Source organism: Camelus bactrianus, chromosome 7 (genome assembly GCF_048773025.1).
Source record: "Camelus bactrianus isolate YW-2024 breed Bactrian camel chromosome 7, ASM4877302v1, whole genome shotgun sequence".
NCBI lineage: Eukaryota > Metazoa > Chordata > Mammalia > Artiodactyla > Camelidae > Camelus > Camelus bactrianus.
In genome coordinates this window covers 57,167,928-57,187,569 of record NC_133545.1, presented here as the reverse complement: position 1 = coordinate 57,187,569, position 19,642 = coordinate 57,167,928, and the positions used below count along the sequence as shown (strand labels likewise).

At 32.8% G+C, this 19,642-nt stretch overlaps 1 pseudogene; it reads left to right on the top strand.

Moving 5' to 3' along the window:
* The first annotated feature begins 2,040 nt into the window (after window positions 1-2,040).
* LOC123613791 (large ribosomal subunit protein uL6-like) overlaps window positions 2,041-19,642 on the top strand; it is a 65,425-nt pseudogene continuing 47,823 nt past the window's right edge.

The following is a 19,642-nucleotide window of genomic DNA, read 5'->3' as shown; positions in this document are numbered from 1 at the left end:
TTGTAATTAATGCAAAAATTGACTGATAAAAATAAAAATGTAGCCAAATACATTTGTCAGCATATGCAGTACTTATTGTAGCATATTAATCAAATGAGTCAGATTGCCAATAAATAAAGCATTACCATATTTCACAAAAGATATAAAAAATGAATCTAAGATTTTACATCATCTAGAAAGGAAAAGTAAGACAAAAGTTTAATATGCTCTCTGGGTGCAGAACACTCTGTTTACTTGAGGAAATCAGTATCATTATTATTTCTGTCAGTATCCCATGGTTTAACTGGTAGTATTTGTTAGATAGCAAAATAAAAGGGACTTTTGGAAGATCCACATGACTTGAGAGAACAGTATTCACATTGATTCTAAGTACTATTAGCTATTTCCTCACACAATGGTAATTTTGACAATATCAGGACTGAGCAACACAGTAGAACTCAGTAGGGACTCAGTAGTGGTGGTGGCCCAGATCAATCAGAACACCATGATGATCTTTTGTCCATAATACATGAAACAATACTCTTCAGGGAAGAAGTGGATATATTCTGTAGCTGGGCTGGGGTGAGGAGAAACATGGATATTTGATAATTATGCCTTTGTGTGAAATGAAAGGAAGTGGCATAGTGAGAAAAAAACTTTACTCTCGTAATGTCCACTAGTAGGAAATATAACAGTGCGGTAGACATACTAGTTTTCTTAGTCTTTATATCATTTGAACTTACTACGGCCCTTGAGATAATTCATATGTAATAAGTATAGTGTGATTAAATGGTATGGAGATGCAGGCCACATTAAATGTATGTGTTATTTTAACACTCATTACTCATATGTGTGTATATGGATATACACACCTAAATTATGCGTATTTCCTTTCACATTTGTGTCACATATAATATACATAGTTATTAGCCTTAAAGCTAGTGATCCTTAAATGTTGACAATGCCTAAAGCAATGATAAAAAGCTCATAAATTCTTTTGAAATAATTTGTGTTTATAACTCTTACCAGAATGGAGTACTATTTTTAGTAGGAAGTTGTATCATAGTTTAAGTGTATATATTTTAATTTTACCACTTTTACGTTAGAATGTCTTATTCATTAAAGATTTTCTTAGAGCAGGCGATGATTTGGCCTGAGTCTTGAGTTCTAATCCTAAATGCACCATTAACTTGTTGGATGACCATTCAAATGATTTCAAATCTTAACTAAATTATTTTGGGAAACAGTAATCCTTGCCTCTCTCTTCCTGCATCATTAATTTTTCTATCAAAATGATTATTCACATTAGTCATAAACAGTAACAATTACAACAGTCCTCTTAAGCCTGTGCTTTTCCTTTCACTTGATACTCTACTACAGTACTGCCCATAATTGAGAAGGTCCTCTTAACAATTTATCTGTGTTTGGAATAGTCAATTCCTTTGTTCTTATTCCCTCTTAAACCTGTGTGTATCTGCTGTCCTCGCCAAGCAGTCAAGGAAATTACTGTCAAGATCACAATGACTCACATTGTAAAATGGAATGCTTAATTCTCAGTTTGCCTCTTACTTGACCTAATCAGTTACATTTGACAGAACTGATGATTCCTTTGCCCTTGAAACCATTCCTGCTCTTGGATTTCCATCTCCTTTTGGTCTTTCTTTTATCTTGTCATCCTTTTCTCAGATTCTTTTGCTTAGTCTTCCTTATCTGTTCAACCCTTAGATGTTGGAGAGGGCAAAGCTCAATCATTGAACTTCTTTTGTTATAGCAAAGCCTCTATTTATTTTAGATGCAGGGCTTTAAAATACCAGTGTATTAGCAAAATCAAATCAGGACACAGAAACCACATTGCAATTTGAGCAGTCAAAGTTTAATATAAATAATAATTATACATAACACAGGATTGCTTACTATGGGGAAAAGCAAACTAAAGAATACAGGAAGGCAAATATAAGGAGTAGCCATCTAGGTATCTGAGGCTGACAGAGCACCCAAGATAGAAACAATATGGAAAGGGACTTCTTTCTCCCAGGGATAAGATCCAGATTTTATTCGAGAATGTGTGGCCATGGTCAAATAGTTAGGGAGAGGTGTTGCGTGTTTCTTACTGCCTCACTGCAGAAACCTGATAAGAGGAGCACATTCCCAGGAATAAAAGCCCCTCCTCCACCAGGGACCCTTCAGAACCTTCCAGAAGGAAGTGTTTCCAGGTACCAGCTGGCAAGGGACAAGTATGCTAGTGTTACAAGTATGATAAACAAAGGTGGAGATGAAGCTGAAAGGTGATATTTTTGATAACTGATACAACTATCTCTTAAGTTTTTGAGTGATATACATAAATGCACATATGTTTATACATTTAAGTAATAAATATAAAGCTCCTTATGGATACCTATATAATTTTCCATATTCTGTATTTATATGTGATATATCTCTATATATCTACCTATTTATAAAATAAATAAATGTGCATTTATATATCTCTGCACTCTTCCTAAGCTCTAGGCTACTATATCCAATTACCTGCTTGACATCTTCACTTGAATGTCTAATTGAAATCTCAAAGGTAACATGTTTGAAACAGAACTTTGGATTTTTCCTTTAAACTTTTTTTATCTAAAGCCTTCCCTATCTTATTAAATGACAAATTTAATTTGTCTATCTTCCCAATTACTGAGCTCAAGAACTTCAGAATCATCCTTAAAAACTTCATTTCTCACTTTTAAAATCCAATCTTTAACATATCCTATTGACTCTACATTTAAAAAATTTCTGACATTTAACCACGTCTTACCATAATCAACATTGCTACCATCATGGACATTGCAAGCATCATCTTCTGCCCACTTATTTCAGTGGTATCCTAGCTTATTTTTCTGCTTCTGTCCTTGCTTCTCTAACATCTTAGAGAACAACTATTTTGTGTATCTTTAATAATTTAAAAAATAGGACTGTGTTGTAGGTACAAATATATCACGTTCATTGTATTAATTGTAGTAGGTGGTTAAATACAGTTGTCATATAAAGTATGTATAAAGACCATAATATTTCATATATTATATAATAAATATTAAATTGTAAATTTATCGTAATTCTGTTCATCTTGTAGAATAACTTTTTTAGGATAATTTAGGTGCCACAGATCTTTTTCAGTGCCACAAAAATTAGAACCATTATTCCTTTTCCCTCATGAGATGTTTTTTTCAGAAAGCTAAGGAATTCAAGTCATTCCACTAACCACACAGCACAATTAATTCCAGCACACACAAAAATAGTCAATGATGATGTTATATTTTCCACTTTGAGTAATTTTAAGAAGTAAGACCTAAAGCCACATTTATCTCTATCTTCTAACTTTTGAGGTGACTCCATAGTGTGGTTGTGTCTGTTTACTAGTAGCAACTGCAAGGAATCCATAGTTAAATTACTCTCTCAGCTTTTACTGAACCTGTACAATAGGAACATTTCACACATCATTGGAAAGCCAAGGAAACCGTTTCCAGATTATCATCATAAACTCTGAAGGACTGCTCACAGGATTGCTTGCTTAACATTAATGTTACCTTCTTTGAGGGCTTCACTGACCAGCTTATTATCAAGCTTACTGAAACATACTTGATCAGCCACCCTTCTGGGTTGGCGTAACACTGTCTATAGTCCTCTATTGACACTTCATATTTTGCAATAATTATAGCATAATCTCTTACAGGTACACAGAAATTCTCATTAAATATGTATGAAAATTTGTTTCTAAGTTTTGTTTCTGTATTGTCATGTGTCTTCTTGAAACACTTTAAAATGTTCAAATTTACATAATTTTCAGTATTATACAACAAAATTAAGGAGCCAGCTTTCTTTCTTTGTAGATTTGATCTTTTGTATTACACCCAACATGGTGTAAAAGTGAGAGTAAGATTAATCTAAACAGTGACTATATGTCTTGTACACCTTTGTTATACATGTTTTATAAAAACAAGTGCTTGATGTTAAAACATTAGTAAATTTTCAGCTAATGTGACTAAAAACAAACCATTATCAATATTTACATATATTCATTGATTATAAATTTGCTTTTTATAAATTTTCATGTGTTTTCTTCACCGAATAAAGTGTCTGGTCTGATTCAGCTCTACAACTTTATGACCTGTCATAATGACTGATATGGAAGTGACAGTTAAATGTTAATTTAATTCATTCAAAAATAATTTATTTGGAGTTTTGGTTTAAGAAATGGAGAAGTGGCTTTTTATCTGACTATCCTATCTAGAGATAACAATTATAATCTCTGTAAAAATATTAAAATGTATATTTGAAGATATTGAAAAGTAACTCAAGCAAGCAGAAATGAGGACATCTAATTCTCAAAGTAAGAAAACAGCATTGGGTGAGATATATGTTTATATGTCTCAAGAAGAAAGCTTCTATTCTCAAAGTATGGAGTCCAGGACTGTAAAAGGAGCTATTAAGAGAGAAAACTAGGAAAGGGAAGGATTCACAAAGGAGGATCCAAAACTTCTGTAATATACTCTACTTAAATCCTATACATATCTAGAAGGGAATCTAAAAGTCCAAGGGAAAACAACAGCTGAATAGTTGAGCATGAAATTGAACATCTTCCCATTGCAGTGTGAATTTGCCCATATATGAGATATTTGGTAATAAATACTATGAGTTTTATACTGAAACTTTAAAATGACCACATTTTAGGATTTGTGACTAAATTTCAGGATGAAAAGTTGTATTTCAGAATAAAACCAAAACCAAGACACCCTTTCTAAAAAAGTATAAAGGCAAGACAAGCCATCAATTGGACAGATTGCTGGAAGGAAAATCTATCCACTTCAGAGAAAGATAAGAATCCAAAGCTCCTATAATGCTTCATTTACGATGTCTGACATACCAAAATAACTTGAAACAAACCATTGTTTCATGCAAAAATGGTGGGAGTGACTCAAGGTCAAGGGAAAAAGTAGTCAATAGAATCTGACCACAAGATGCCTCAAACGTTGGAACTAACATACAAGAATTTCAAACTACACACACACACACACATATACATACATGAAATAGCGTATATATAATAAAACTATACTAAAGAATTTAAAGGACGTAATAGTCATCCTGAGTAAATACATGGAATAGAAACTGTAAACATGGAAATTCTAAAGCTAAAAACTATGATTTCTTTCTTTTTGGAGAAAAAAATTACAGAGCAATTTAAACAGAATATTAAAAGATATTGAAAAGAAATCTAAAATGTTTCAGTTAACCCAAAGGCAATCAGGAGAGGAGAAATGAAGAAACAAGAACCAAGTGGTATAAGTGGAAGAAATAAAACAAATGGTAAACCTAAACATAACCACATTAATAATTATATGAAGTATCAAGGGATTAAATACTTTAATTAAAAGGCATAGCTTGAAGTTGGCAAACAATGTCCCTTGGACTGGTCATCTGTTTCGGTAAATAAAATTTTATTGGAACATTATTACACCCATTAACTTACATATTGTCTATGACTAATTTTGTGCTAGCAGAACTATTTGTAACATGTGACTCTTAAAAAGAAAATCTAAAATGTTAGAGACTTGTGGCCTTTTAAGAGGATGCTTGCCAACCATGGAGTAGTTAAAATGCTATTTGGCTGTTTCTTAAAAGTTTGAACATGCACCTACCTTATGGATCTGAATCATTTATTCAAGAGCAATAAAAACATATAGTCACAAAAGATTTGTATACAAATGTTTGTTGCAGTGTTATTCACAATAGTTTCAAACTGTAAATGCATCAAATATCCATTAAGTAGAGAATGGAGAAGCAGATTATGTTATATTCACGTAATGAAATACTACTCACTCAGGAAAACAATGATACAACCACTAGGTGAATCTCAGAAACATCATATTGATTAAGAGAAGCCAGAGGGGAAAAAGTACATACTGAGTACATTTATATAAAGTTTAAACATATGTAAGATTAATATATGTTTAATAGAACAGTGGCTATTTATTTGTGATTGGGGATTGATTAGAACAGAGCACAAGCAAGTTTTCTGTGATGACCAGAATATTGTGTATTTTGCTTGGGTTGTTCTCGCAGTGTATACACATCAAAACTCAGAGTTCTGTAATCAAGATCTATCCATTTGAGCTTAAGTGAATTTTTCTTAATTAAAAAAATAGAAAAACAAAAATAGAAAAGCATTAGAAAAATACTTTAAACCTAGAATTCTAAATACATTACTTTTGACCATTCAGTAGTTTTTTGGTACAATAAAATGTTAATTTTATTTTGAATACTGGTTTAAAAAAATGACAAATTGTCCTTCAGCAGATGACCTAAATTGTTCTTTTCTTGGAAAGTATTTTGCTATTATTAGTCTTATTCACTGACTTTGTAATACATAAAGTGGATACATTACCACTTGTCTGTTCGCCTGTTGCATTGAGTCTAGCTTGCTTTGTTTTGTTTTTCAATATACACAAACTATGACTCTTTCAGGGATATACTTTGATTTCATTAACAAGTGCATATTTGATCTTTGTCTCTAAATTTCTCTAATGTCCTTGGAAATTTTTTTAAAATTTTGAACATTTTTGAATAAACTGTAGAATGCTATTCTATAATAGAATGCTATTATAGAATTTAATGATATCTGTAATAACAAGTTACTAATAAGACATAAAATTACAGTGATGTACCAAGAAAAACATTTATTATTATAATTATTACTGAGGGTTGAGGAATAATTTGAATGAAAACAGTAAAGTGGAAAAATCTCACTGTATCTGTGAGTGAGAGAAAAAGATCAAATATTTGGATATTTGTCTTAAGGTAATCTTGTATCAAGGACTTCCAGAAAGCTAGGGTTGGCAAAACTGCTAAATAAAATGAAGAGCAATGCCATAAAAGAGGATTTTGTGAAACTCTTGGATTATGTTAAAAAAAAAAAAAAACTCATATTAAAACTCACTATTTCTATTCAATTTAAACTATATCTTAGTTCTCTTTCTACCAGAAGTAATGACTTTGAGTTACTGTGTGTGTGAGAGTTGGGAATATGCAAACACATTTATCTGTCTACTTTGCTATAACTTTGTACTGTTCATCAAATTCTAAGTCGAGTTCTACTATAAACACATCAGGAGAGAAGTAGGGCTAGCAGGCGGTAGAATGTGGACCTGGTATGTTCCTTACATAACTGGCTCTGTGTATACATTTGCTGTTCTCTTTTACGATTACGTGCAGCTCTACACTATAAAAAGAAAAGCAACCTACTGTTTAAAATACATTTAGGGAGCTATGAAGGTCACAATTGAAGTGTGAATTTATTTTAGTTGATTTGAGTTTCAGTTCTAAATGCTTTTACTTTACTGTGTAAAATCTGTCTCTCTTGCTGTTTTGAAAATTGAACTGTACAGAGAAAGGTCTCATTTAATTCAATATTACTTTACTTTTATATATAGTCTTCCTTTAAAATCATGTTCCAAAAGGCTGAGTTAAATAACGCTCTTTAAAGCGAAAATTAAAAAGTAAAGTTAGGGAGAGAAAAAGCAAGTGTCCACCAAAATGGTGAAACACTAAGATGGATAATTTTAATGTCATTGTCCACAAAGACACATCTTTGGAGGCATCTTCCTTATTGTTGAGCCAGCACAGGAAGAATTGTAGCTAAAGTACCTGCAGTATTGTTATATAGTTTCTTCTGTCTTTACCCCCAAAACTTTCAGGCCCCTTCTTCAGAAGTACCATATTTAGTAAATAAAAATATATAATACCAAGTTAAATTTGAATTTCAGATACACAGTAGATGCTTTGTTTTATCTAAGTATATGCCATGCAATATTTGAGGCATACTTATCCTTAAAAATATATCCACTTAATTTACCCTGATGTCCTATATTTTATTGGCATCCTATTTTTTCTCACACTGGAATACTCAGGAGAAAACAAGGTGGTGGTATTTTATGATGATCAATGGCTAGAAGAGAGATCAATGTAAAATCTTGCTGAAGACTCAGTTTGTTAAATATAACTCATATCAATACAGTTTGGCAAAGGGACAATGAGTGTATATTAGAGGGCAGGGATGGCTTTACATTGTAGAACTTCTCTACATGACTATTTCTAGAGCCAGGTTGCGATGACACTCGCTCATATTTGTCTTTTAACTGTCAAAATTCTGGGTACTTCCAAGATCCATAGCTCCTTGGTACTGGTTTGACTCTGATTATACAGACACTTGCTTCTGTTCTGCAGATCCAAACTACTTACCCAACCACAAGCTCCAGTTCCCAGGACCTTTAATCACCATAAAACCCTATCTGGTTACTCTTTGATGAAACACAGTAACATCATCATCAACAACAATAGTGCTTTTCTCTGTAAGTCTACTTTTTCAGATTTTTTTTAAATAAAAAGAATTTCATTGCCAATATGTTTCACTGTATTTTTTAAAAAACTATTCTCTTTAGTCACTTATCAGACTAAAACTGATGATAAGTTATCATAGTTTTTCAGGCTGATGATACTTTCCATTTTCATATGTAGTGATTAATTCAATAGAGAATATACTTCCCTTAACAAGTAGGCTTATCATCCAGGACAGATTTATCCATCCTATTAGGGGATTAATGGTACTGTGAATATATCAGGAACTCAAAATGCAGACCTTTCTCTAGAATATTTTATCTACTCTTGATAAACCCTACTTAATTCTACCATACCCCACACACTTTATTTACCTTACCACAGAATTTAATCTCAAAGTATACTACAACATTTTATCTTGTGAACTTATTTACCATTGAGAAGGATCAAAACAATATGTATGGTAATGACATTTAGAAACTGATATTTCCTAAAACCTAGAGTTAGCTCACTGCTATGGAGAAGAAAACCTCTGAACCCCACTGAATATAATTAATACAATCAGAAGCTTTATAATTAAAAATAAAAGAATGAACACATGTGTAATCATCCTTAATATTGGTATCTGGCAAGCAAGCTTTTCAGGATTCATTAAAGAGTTTCACTGATACTCTGTAATAGGATGTGAATAATAGGATTAATATAGCTATGGGCAGTGTTAGGTCAGCTGGCAATAGATCAATCCAAAAAGCACAGCATATTAAAAGGATTATAGATTAGCAATTAGATGGATTCACAAACAAGGAGTAATAGTTCCTTGAGCATCTCTAAAGGTTAACAGAGATAGAATGTCAGTTTTTTTCAGTTTATAATCCAGCAGTGTCTGAAGATGAAAGAAGAGATAGGATTTAGGCTATAAGTACAATTGACCTAATCAAACCAAACCATCCTTTAGTATCAGCATCTGGACTTCAGAGGGAAGAGATCTTGGTATAAGGTGAAAGGAGCATTTGTGATATAATAATGAAATAGTTTGAAGGACAAAGGTTTAGGTGTTAGAATTCTGGGAGACATGTCATAATCAGTTATTCAGATCTTATATTCAGCATTAAGCTTCCAAGCATTTGTGAGATCCCATGGTATGTGTAAGTGAATTCTCAATTTCTGTGGGTGAAAATCAGTGCTGTGCATTACGACTACCCTGTTCTATTGGAATTTGGGCTTGACACATACTTTCAATTTATGAATAATATATAGCTATCTGAGTGTCTGCTTTGTTTTCTACTAAGATATTTCCAGCTGATGGTGTTATGCTGCTTTTGATTATATCTTATACAGAGAAAGCCTTTTGTAAGAACCTGCTCATATTTAGGATTTGATTTTTTTTTTTAACAATTTAAAAATTGATGTGTAAGGAATTTGCACCAAGGAGCTATTGTAACTAAACTGTTTCCAGGAAACAGTTTTTTTGAATGCCCTTATAAAATGATACAAAATTACTACCGTTTAGCAGTGTAGGGTATAGGTATATATAGTATTTATTTGCTTTAACAATCTATATAAAAGCCTGGGTTATATGCCTGCTGTATCACGCAAAGAAAGTATGTGGAATGGGATTCATATCTCTAGTGGGTTAACCCCATTATTCTGCTCTTCACCTCCCGTGAAGTGTTTGCCTTTCTTGATTAGGTAGTTTGGCACTGAAAAGAGAAAAGTTTAGTGTTTAACAGCCAGGTGTATATAGTGGTGCTTTCTTCATGTGTAAGCTTCTCCATGGCCTTCTGAACTCTGCTCATCAATTTCAATTGGAATTGAGCTCACAAATTTCCATGCGCAGTTTGACTCACATATTCAGGTACTTAGTTCTTATGTCTGGTTTACTGCATATAATTGGTAAAGGAATGCAGCCTATGAGTAAGTCAGTCAGGACGATATAAAAACTTACAGTCTTGGTGTCCTATTTCAAGTTTATTCACCAATTACTATGTTGCATCAACTTTTGTCAAAATTGGCACATTTTGTCTTGATTTTCAGTGATGCTAACACAAACTTGTTAGGTATTTATTTGAGCATCTAAATTATTTGATAATTATCTGCTTATTTTGAAAGAATAGATTACCAGACTTAATGTGGAGTTTTGGTATGAAGATTTTTACTAAGAAGATGCTTGGTTTTTTAAAAGATAGTAGAGTGACTCTGGGCTTATTTGACTGAAAATGTTCAGAACTCATTGCCATACACATCCTGTGGGATATGTGCCATCCAGGGACTTTTCTGATACTTTATTCTTCATAAACATTAAAGTGGGGCTCTATAATGCTATAATGCCTGGAAATAATAAGTAAGGGAATAAATGAATGAATAAACAAAAAACAAATACCAATTAGGAGTTTGGAATTAACATACACACACTACTATATATATAATAATAAACAGGGACCTACTATATAGCACAGGGAACTACATTCAATATCTTGTAATAACCTGTGATGGAAAAGAATCAGAAAAAGTACATTTGTATATGTATAACTGAATCACTTTTCTGTACACCTGAAAACTAATGCAGCACTGTAAATCAAGTATAGTTCAATTTTAAAAAGACCCCAATAGAAATTTACAATTATTTGTTATAATATCACTCAAATGGGTGTTTTAAAATTTGGAAACTATTATGGAGATGGGGTAGCTTACATAGTAGGCATATTGGCAGATATAGAATATATATTTTGGGTCCCATAAGACACCTAAAGGCTCAGACAGTCATGCTTCAGGGCAGCTGGGATTGAAGGAGAAAGTTGTCTGTGTGATTGTTGGTAGGAAGGGCAAGACCAGATATGGACAGTCCCCAAAACTGGAAGTCAGATGTTCAAATGTCAGGAATGGGTTTGCTATTAAGCTGCTTTTCATCTAGGCAAATACTTTTTATGTATAAAATATCACATAAGGTAATTTGGTATATATTTATGCTACAGGATTGGGCTTATCATTAAAAACTTTATTCTTTACAGAATGTGAAAATAATCTTTTTTTGATTTCTGGAAATATTTAGGATAACTTTCTCAATTACTTTGTTAAGTTGTTGATCTTTTCAGATGTACTTTCCCTGGCTTAATTTTCTGTTAATTTTTTATATAAATGACACTGATTTCATGGAGATTTTCAGGTTTAATTAGAATATAACTACACTTAATATACTTTGGTGATTTTTAAAACAATTTATATTTATTATTTTCTTTTTTTTAACAATTTATAATTTTACTAGTTATTTATAACTTACATGATTTCATTTTATTTCATATTTTTAAAAATTGATATTAAGTTTATGATTTACCTATTAGAATGCATACACTTAACATTTAGATTTTTTGCTCAGTACTACATAAAATATAGATACTGAATTTCAATTATTATATTTCTATTTGATTTCATATTTTATTTTAGTTTTTATCTTTGAATTATTTTTGTTTAGGGTAGTCTTAGAAGTACTAGTAGTTGGTTTTATGTTCGCATTCCAAAACTAATGTCTGATTTTATTGTATTATGGTGGGAGAATATAGACTACATAATTATATAATTTGATTATTAAGATTTTCTTTAATAGGGTGAAAACTGTTAACAATAAGAGGTTAATTATTTCTGCCTCTCAAATTTAACATATCAGTTTTATTATCAATTTAGAAATGCTGTAAAGGTAGTTGCTATCCTAAATCAAAGAGCATATTATAAAAGGAAATCAGGGAATTGAGGGAAAAACATATGATAAAATGGACCAAAATTTCCACTTATCTAATAGGACTGGAGTGTCATAAAATACTTCTCAGAGGAAAAGCTTTATAATTAAGTTACACAGGTGCTGACTGAGTTGATTCAGTCAGCACCAGGAACAGGGAAAGTATATGTCTGGCAATGGGAAAGCGTGAAAAAGGGCACTCAGGAGAGAGAGCATCTAGGAGAGGAAGGGTCTAGTTTGACCCCAGGTTTCTGGATTGGCTGACTAAGTGGATGATATACTTTATCAAGGTGCAAAAAGAGGCAGATTTAGAGAATGAAGATGTCAAGTCTAGTATTAGCTGTCTAACCATGCAGTCATATCATTATTTGTACTTTTCAAAGCAGTTTTAATATATCTGAAAGATGCCAGTTTATCCTTAAAACAGTGCAAGAAATAAGGCAGTTAATACCTCCATTTTACAGATGGAGAAGATTAATTGAAGTGATTTGCTGAAGGTCACATAACAACTCTAGAGTGGACTCAGGAATCAAATTCTGGTTTCCAATTTACAAATCCAACAATTTTTATGTTCTACAAGAGATCCCCATTGTAACTGTTTAACATTATCTTATGCACATGGGCTTATATGATTTTGAAATGAAGTAGATGCTTATTCATGTCCTTTGATATATATTCAAATGTGTATATCTATCATCGGAGAGAAAAAAGTTGACTTCCTGGCATAGTGGAAACTAATGATATAACTTCTTTTTATAGATATCTAATATTAAAAATTCCTCATTTTTAACTTCAAGGGAGACTGCAAATGATAGACAAAATAAAAGTAAAGTTCTTACACCATGACACTAGTTCTAGAAAAGTTATTTCTAAAGGCAAGAATTTAGCTTAACTGGTAAAATGAAAACCATTCCTTTCATTACAAATAGCTTAAATCTGTAGTCTTGTAACCCCCCCAGCCATGAACTTCAAAGCTCTCCCGGAGCAGTCCTGGAACAGGTTTCTTATTTCCCATTTGAACTTCTTAATCGATCTTTTCCACTACCTACTATTCATGCTTTGGAAGCAGAAGGAAATACGAATCTGACTTTTAGCTGAATCAGACAAACAAAAGCTAGGAGCTGGAGTGAAATCTGCCATTCTTCCCAGCTCTTTTTACACTAACTCTGTAAAACTTTGAGCTCTAACTTCTTTATAATAAATCAGATTGAATTTGTCATTTGCAGTTGCTAAGAAGTTTGTACTTTAAAAAGTGGATGTATTTGTGTAAATACAGTAGCAGTTTAATAAGGAACACAAGAAAATGGGTAGTGGGAAGACACACTGAATGTATTAACTCCACTTTATCTTGACTGTATATGTATTATTTCAAAAACATACATATTTGTGATGGAGCCCAACTTATCGCAATGGTTTGTGTTTATTTAATTCCATGAGGAGCAATACCTAAGATTTAGGATTGTAAAGAGGGCAGAAATAACTTGAGATATGAGACAGAGTGTATTTTAAAAAACCTGAGTGGCTTTGAACAGAAATTAATGTGTCACAATTCTGGAGTCTCAAAAGTTCAAAATCATGGTGTCGTCATGGCCTTGATCTCTCTGAAGCCTCTAAGCAGGTATTCGTTGCAGGCCTTTCTCCTAGCGTCTGGTAGCTCCCTGACACTATTGGACACCTGTGGCAGCACAACTCCTATCTTCACATGGCATTTCTGTGTGTGTGTATTTGTGTGTATGTGTGTCTGTTTCCAAATTTCCCCTTTTTAGAAGGATATCAGTCATACGGGGTTAAGAACCCACTGTACTCCAGTATGACCTCATATCAACAAATATATCTGCAGTGACCCTATTACCAGATAAAGATATATCCTGAGGTACTAGAGGTATTGAATTTGGGGGAGATGACACTTTTCAACTCATATAGCAGAAAGCAATTTGCAAATATGTCAAAATTTTAAATGCACATAGCCATTAAGTCTATAGATGAGCTCATACATGTGGAAATGCAGCAAACATAAGAAATTAATTGCAGCATTGACTATAATAGTAAAAAACTGGAAACACTAATGGATGACTGAAGAATAAAGAAGATATATATATATATATACATACATACACATAGGGATATTACTGAGTTATACTGTTAAAAGAATCAAGCAAGGTGTACAACAGTTTTATGACATCTTACCATTTGTATGAAGATGTGTTTGTGTATGTATACACACACAAGCTTACGAAAGCATATCTACAATATTTTGCAGCTTCTCTTATGAAAAGGTGGCATCTATTCCCCCTCCCTTCAATCTGGGCTGACTTTGTGACTAACTTTGACCAACAGCATGCAGCTGAATTCCAAGCCTAGGGTTCAGAAGTCTTTGTATATTCTGCTCTTGCCCTCTTGGCTTCCTAAGACCACCATATGAAGAAGTCAGGCTTAGCTCTTCTAGGATGAGAGACCATGTAGAAACAAAGGCCCAGCTGGACCACCAGCATCAATTGCCAGAAATGGAAGTGAGGCCATTTCCGACTTTTCAGCCCCATTTAAGTTCCTGATGATTGTGACCTTTTGAGTGAGCCCAGACAACATACACAGAAAACCACCAAGGTGATGCCAGCCCAGCCCAAATTACTAAAGAACAGAATCATGAGTAAAGAAAATGGTTGTTATTTTAAGCCACTAATTTTGGGGTGTTGTACAGTGTAGCAGTAGTTAACTGATGCACACAAATGTGTAGATGGGTTCATATGTGTGCATCTGTGCACAAACACATACACATGTACATGTTTGTAAATAAATAGAATATTTCTGGATGTAGATGCAGGAAAGGTATAACAATGGCTGCCTCCAGAAAAGAGAAAAGGATGTTTAGGAAACGAAGGAAGGAAGGGAGACCAATCATATTATTTGTTTTATTGTGTGTACTCTGAATCTTTCAAATTTTGTGTCATGTGCACATATTATCTATTCACAAATTAAATAAAAACTCAGTACTCTACTAAGATATCAAGCAATATATATTGGCAGCTTATTCTTAATGAATATGAATATTCATATATTCATCCACATACAAATGTGGTACATACCACATTTAAGAAAAAAGGAACAGACCGAGGGAATACTGGAGAGGGAATACTGTAGAATAGCTTTGCTGGAGAAATAAGTTTCTGAAGTCTTTTAATCCTAAAATCTCACAGAACCTTATCAGAAAGTGAGTCAGCAGTGAGGCTTGTTAATGAGGACGCAAGCAGTTTCAGCAGAATACTCAGTGATATTCTGAGGATGGACTGAAAAATCAAAGTGGATGACAAATGTTAAAACATCTAATACCATCTTTTAACAGTCTCAGTCAAAAAAAAAAAAAACAAAAATAAAAGCAAAAAAATACAAAATAATATAAACCAAACCTTTACTTTGTAATTTAATATTGCTATATTATTAGAATAATACACATGTACTTAGCATAGAGTGAACAATTCCACACAAAAATACAAAGATTACATGTGTGTATGTGTGTGCGCCTGCCAGACTGTTCTATTTATCAAACTATTAATTAGGCAGAATGTCTGTATCACAGATTTTCATTGTGAAATGTTGCCTAATGGGAGTAGGAAAAAAATAGAAAACACCAGCATTGGAAAAAGTTCAAATGGCTGGTGATTAGTGGAATGGGGGTAAGAGAATAATTCCAAGTGCAGGCAAGTAGTGAAATACATCTATATAATTCAGCTAATTAGGTAAGTTCTATTCAAAATGACAAAAATGAATATTAAAGTTTTTTTTCTCCAAAATCTTCGTTACAGGGGAAAAGTAAGTTTTATTATATGTCATATACACACTTGATTTTGCTAGGAAAAGAGCAAATTGTTCCCTAAGAATAAGATGTTCCCAGGAAGGCATGCTTTATTATTTGAAGTTCTGTGCTTTTAACAGTCACAGATCTATAAATTGGGCTGATCATTGAAAAACATGATTTTAATAAATGGCAAGAATTACGTTGTTGCAGTAATTCTTTGTGTTAAAACATCACAAAAATGGAAATTACAGAGGAGAACATAATGAATTAAGAAGTAATGAAACTGTAATTTACTGTTTTAAATACCTATTATGTGTCAGGTATTTTATACTTATTATCGAATCTTTAAAACTATCATCCCTCCAGTTGCTTTGATTCTTGCCTTTCCTGATCTCAGTAATTATGGATATATTTGCCTCAAGAATATTTCACAAACTTAACCCTTTCTCTCCATTTCTACTACTTTGACCCCCTTCTAGGCCACCAAATTTACCACACCTTTCTCTTGTTTCTTTGTATTTTGTCCTACTATTGATTCTCCATGTCATTGCAAGTTGATCTCAAATCACAGCTAGTTGAAACTCTTTAACAACTAACCATGGCCCTTAGAATAAAATACGAACTGCTTACTCTGGGATGTACATTTCTGCATCATTTGGCCCTGCCTAACCCTCTTACGTCATTTCAGTTCACTCTCAATGGCTGAGCTACAGTTACCGCTGTAGTCTCACATTGCCCTATAATGCCTGCTCCAAACTGAGCCTTTGTAACTGTTCTCTATTTGGCTTGTAAAGATACTTAAGCTACACTTTGCATTTTTAGCTCCTGAACTCTGTAAATCAGCCCATAATTGATGATTCTTCCTTGAGGATATTATTTAAAGTAAATAGTGTCCTATCCCTTCATCATTCTCAGTCAGCAGTAGTAGGTAATGTCCACAGCACTTTTTATGATATACACTTATTTTTTTCAGTATCTATACTCAATTATCATTAAATTTTAAGCTCAAAATAAAAACATTTTCAAACAAAAACAAAGAGTTTATCTTGAGAAAAAGACTCAAAATACACTTAAAAAGAGTGAATCAAGAATACAGGAGTGGACTAAAAGCAAAAGTAAAGCTACTATATTTCTGTAGTAATGATCAGTTACATTTATAGTATTGAAAAATAACTGAAAGGGGTGCAAATGTTCAGCTGTAGGATGAACAAGATCTGAGTATCTAATGTAAAACATTGTGAATATAGTTGATAATATTGAATTCTATAGTTTTTATTGAAGTATAGTTGATTACCATGTTATGTAAGTTACAGGTGTACAGTATAGTGATTCACAAATTTTAGAGGTTATATTCCATTTACAGTTATTATAAAATATTGACTATATTCGTGTGTCATATCCTTGTAGCTTACTTTATATATAATGGTTTATACCTCTTAACTCCCTCCCCCTTTACAGCCCCTCCTCCTTTCCTCTCCACACCGGTAACCACTAGTCTGTTCCCTATATCAGTGAGTCTGCTTCTTTTTTGTTATATTCACTACTTTGTTGTATTTTTTAGGTTCCACACATCAGTGATACACAGTACTTGTCTTTCCCTGTCTGACTTACATCACTTATCATAGTATTCTCCAAGTCCATTCATTTTCCTGAAAATGGCAAAATTTCATTCTTTTCTATGGCTGAGTAGTAGTCCATTATATATGTATGTGTGTACCACATCTTCTTTATCCATTCATCTGTTGATGGACACATAGGTTGCTTCCACATTTTGGCAGTTGTTGATAATTTTGATATAAATATTGGGGTGCATGTATCTTTTTGAATTAGTGTTTCTGTTTTTCCTATATATATACACCCAGGAGTGGAATTGCTGGTCATATATTAGTTCTATTTTTTTTTTTTTTATATTTCTCCATACTGTTTTCCACAGTAGCTGTACCAATTTACATTCCCATCAACAGTGTACCCTTTTTCCCACATTGTCACCAACATTTGTTGTGTTCTTTTTGATGGTAGCCATTCTGAGAGGTATGAGGTTATAATCTTACTGTGGTTTTGATTTGCATTTCCCTGATGACTAACAATGTTGAGCATCTTTTCATGTACCTGTTGGCCATCTGCATTTCCTCTTAGGAAAGATATCCCATCACTTCTGTGGCCCATTTTTTAATTGGATTGTTTTTATGATGTTGAGTTGTATGAGCTGTTTATATATGTTGGACACTAACCTTTTATTGGTCATAACACTTGCAAATAGCTTTTGTTATTCAGTAGGTTGTCTTTGCATTTTGTCAGTGGTTTCCTTTGCTGTGCAAAAGGTTTTAAGCTTAATTAGGTCCCATTTGTTTATTTTTGCTTTTATTTCTTTTGCCTTAGGAGACAAATCCAAAAAAATATTACTGCAATTTATGTCAAGGAATGTTCGGCCTATGTTTTCTTCTAGGAGTTTTATTTTATTGGGTCTTATATTTAGGTTTTTAATGCATCTTGAGTTTATTTTTGTATATGGTTTTGGCGAATATTCTAATTTCATTATTTTATATATAGCTGTCCAGTTTTCCCAGCACCACTTATTGAAGAGACTGTTTTCTCCATTGTATATTCTTGCCTCCTTTGTCATAGATTAATTGACCATAAGTGCATGAGTTTGTTTCTGGGCTGTGTCTTTTGTTCCATTGATCTATGTCCCTGTTTTTGTGTCAGTACCATGCTGTTTTGATTACTGTAGCTTTGTACTATAGTCTGAAGTCAGCGTGTTTCCTCTAGCTTTGTTCTTCTTTCTCAAGATTTTTTGGGGGGGGCCTATTTGGGGTCTTTGTGATTATGTACAAATTTCAAAATTATTTGTTGTAGATCTGTGTAAAATGCCAGTGATATTTTCACAGGGACTGCATTGAATCTGTATATTGTCTTGAATAGTATGGTCATTTTAACAATATTAATTCTTCCAATCCAAGAACACAGTATACTTTCCTTCTGTTTGTGTCATCAATATCTTTCGTATGTGTCTTGTAGTATTCCAAGTACAAGTCTTTTATTTCCTTAAGTAAGGTTATTCCTAAATATGTTTTTCTTTTTGATGCACATTGTATTCTATAATTGAAATTTCTTAAGAATAGACTTAAATGTTCTCACCAAAAAATAAACAAATATGTGAGGCGATGTATGTGTTAATTACCTAGATGGGTGGAATCTTTTCACAATGTGTACATATAGCAGATTACCATGATACACACTTAAAATATCTTATTTATTTGTCAACTATATCTTAAGCCTGAAAGTTAATAAGAAGGAATGGCCTCTACATTTTTGTCAGTTTCTTTGAAAACCCAGATGGACTGGGCAATTTCCCAGGAAAATATAACTCAGTAAATAATATAAATCTAAATAGAACTTTTATAGTTACATAAGTTAAATTAATATCTAAAATACCTCCTTTCAAAAAACTCCAAATCAGAAATTCTTATTTTCAAACATGAAAACACACACACACACACAATGCCTATCATATAGAAAACTGTCAGAATAATAGGGAAAAACCTCCCCCGGTTTCTTTCACTGGATTACTAGTACTTTGACAGGAAAACATTGCAAGAACTTGTTAGATTCTAAAATTACAGATTAGCTTTATGAAAAAACACAGTTGGAAAATTCCTAAATAAATTTCTAACAAATTGAAAGTGTATATAAAAATAAGATAACTTAACCAAATTGAGCATATTCCACAAATTAACAGGTGAGCCAATATCTGAAAAATCTATTGA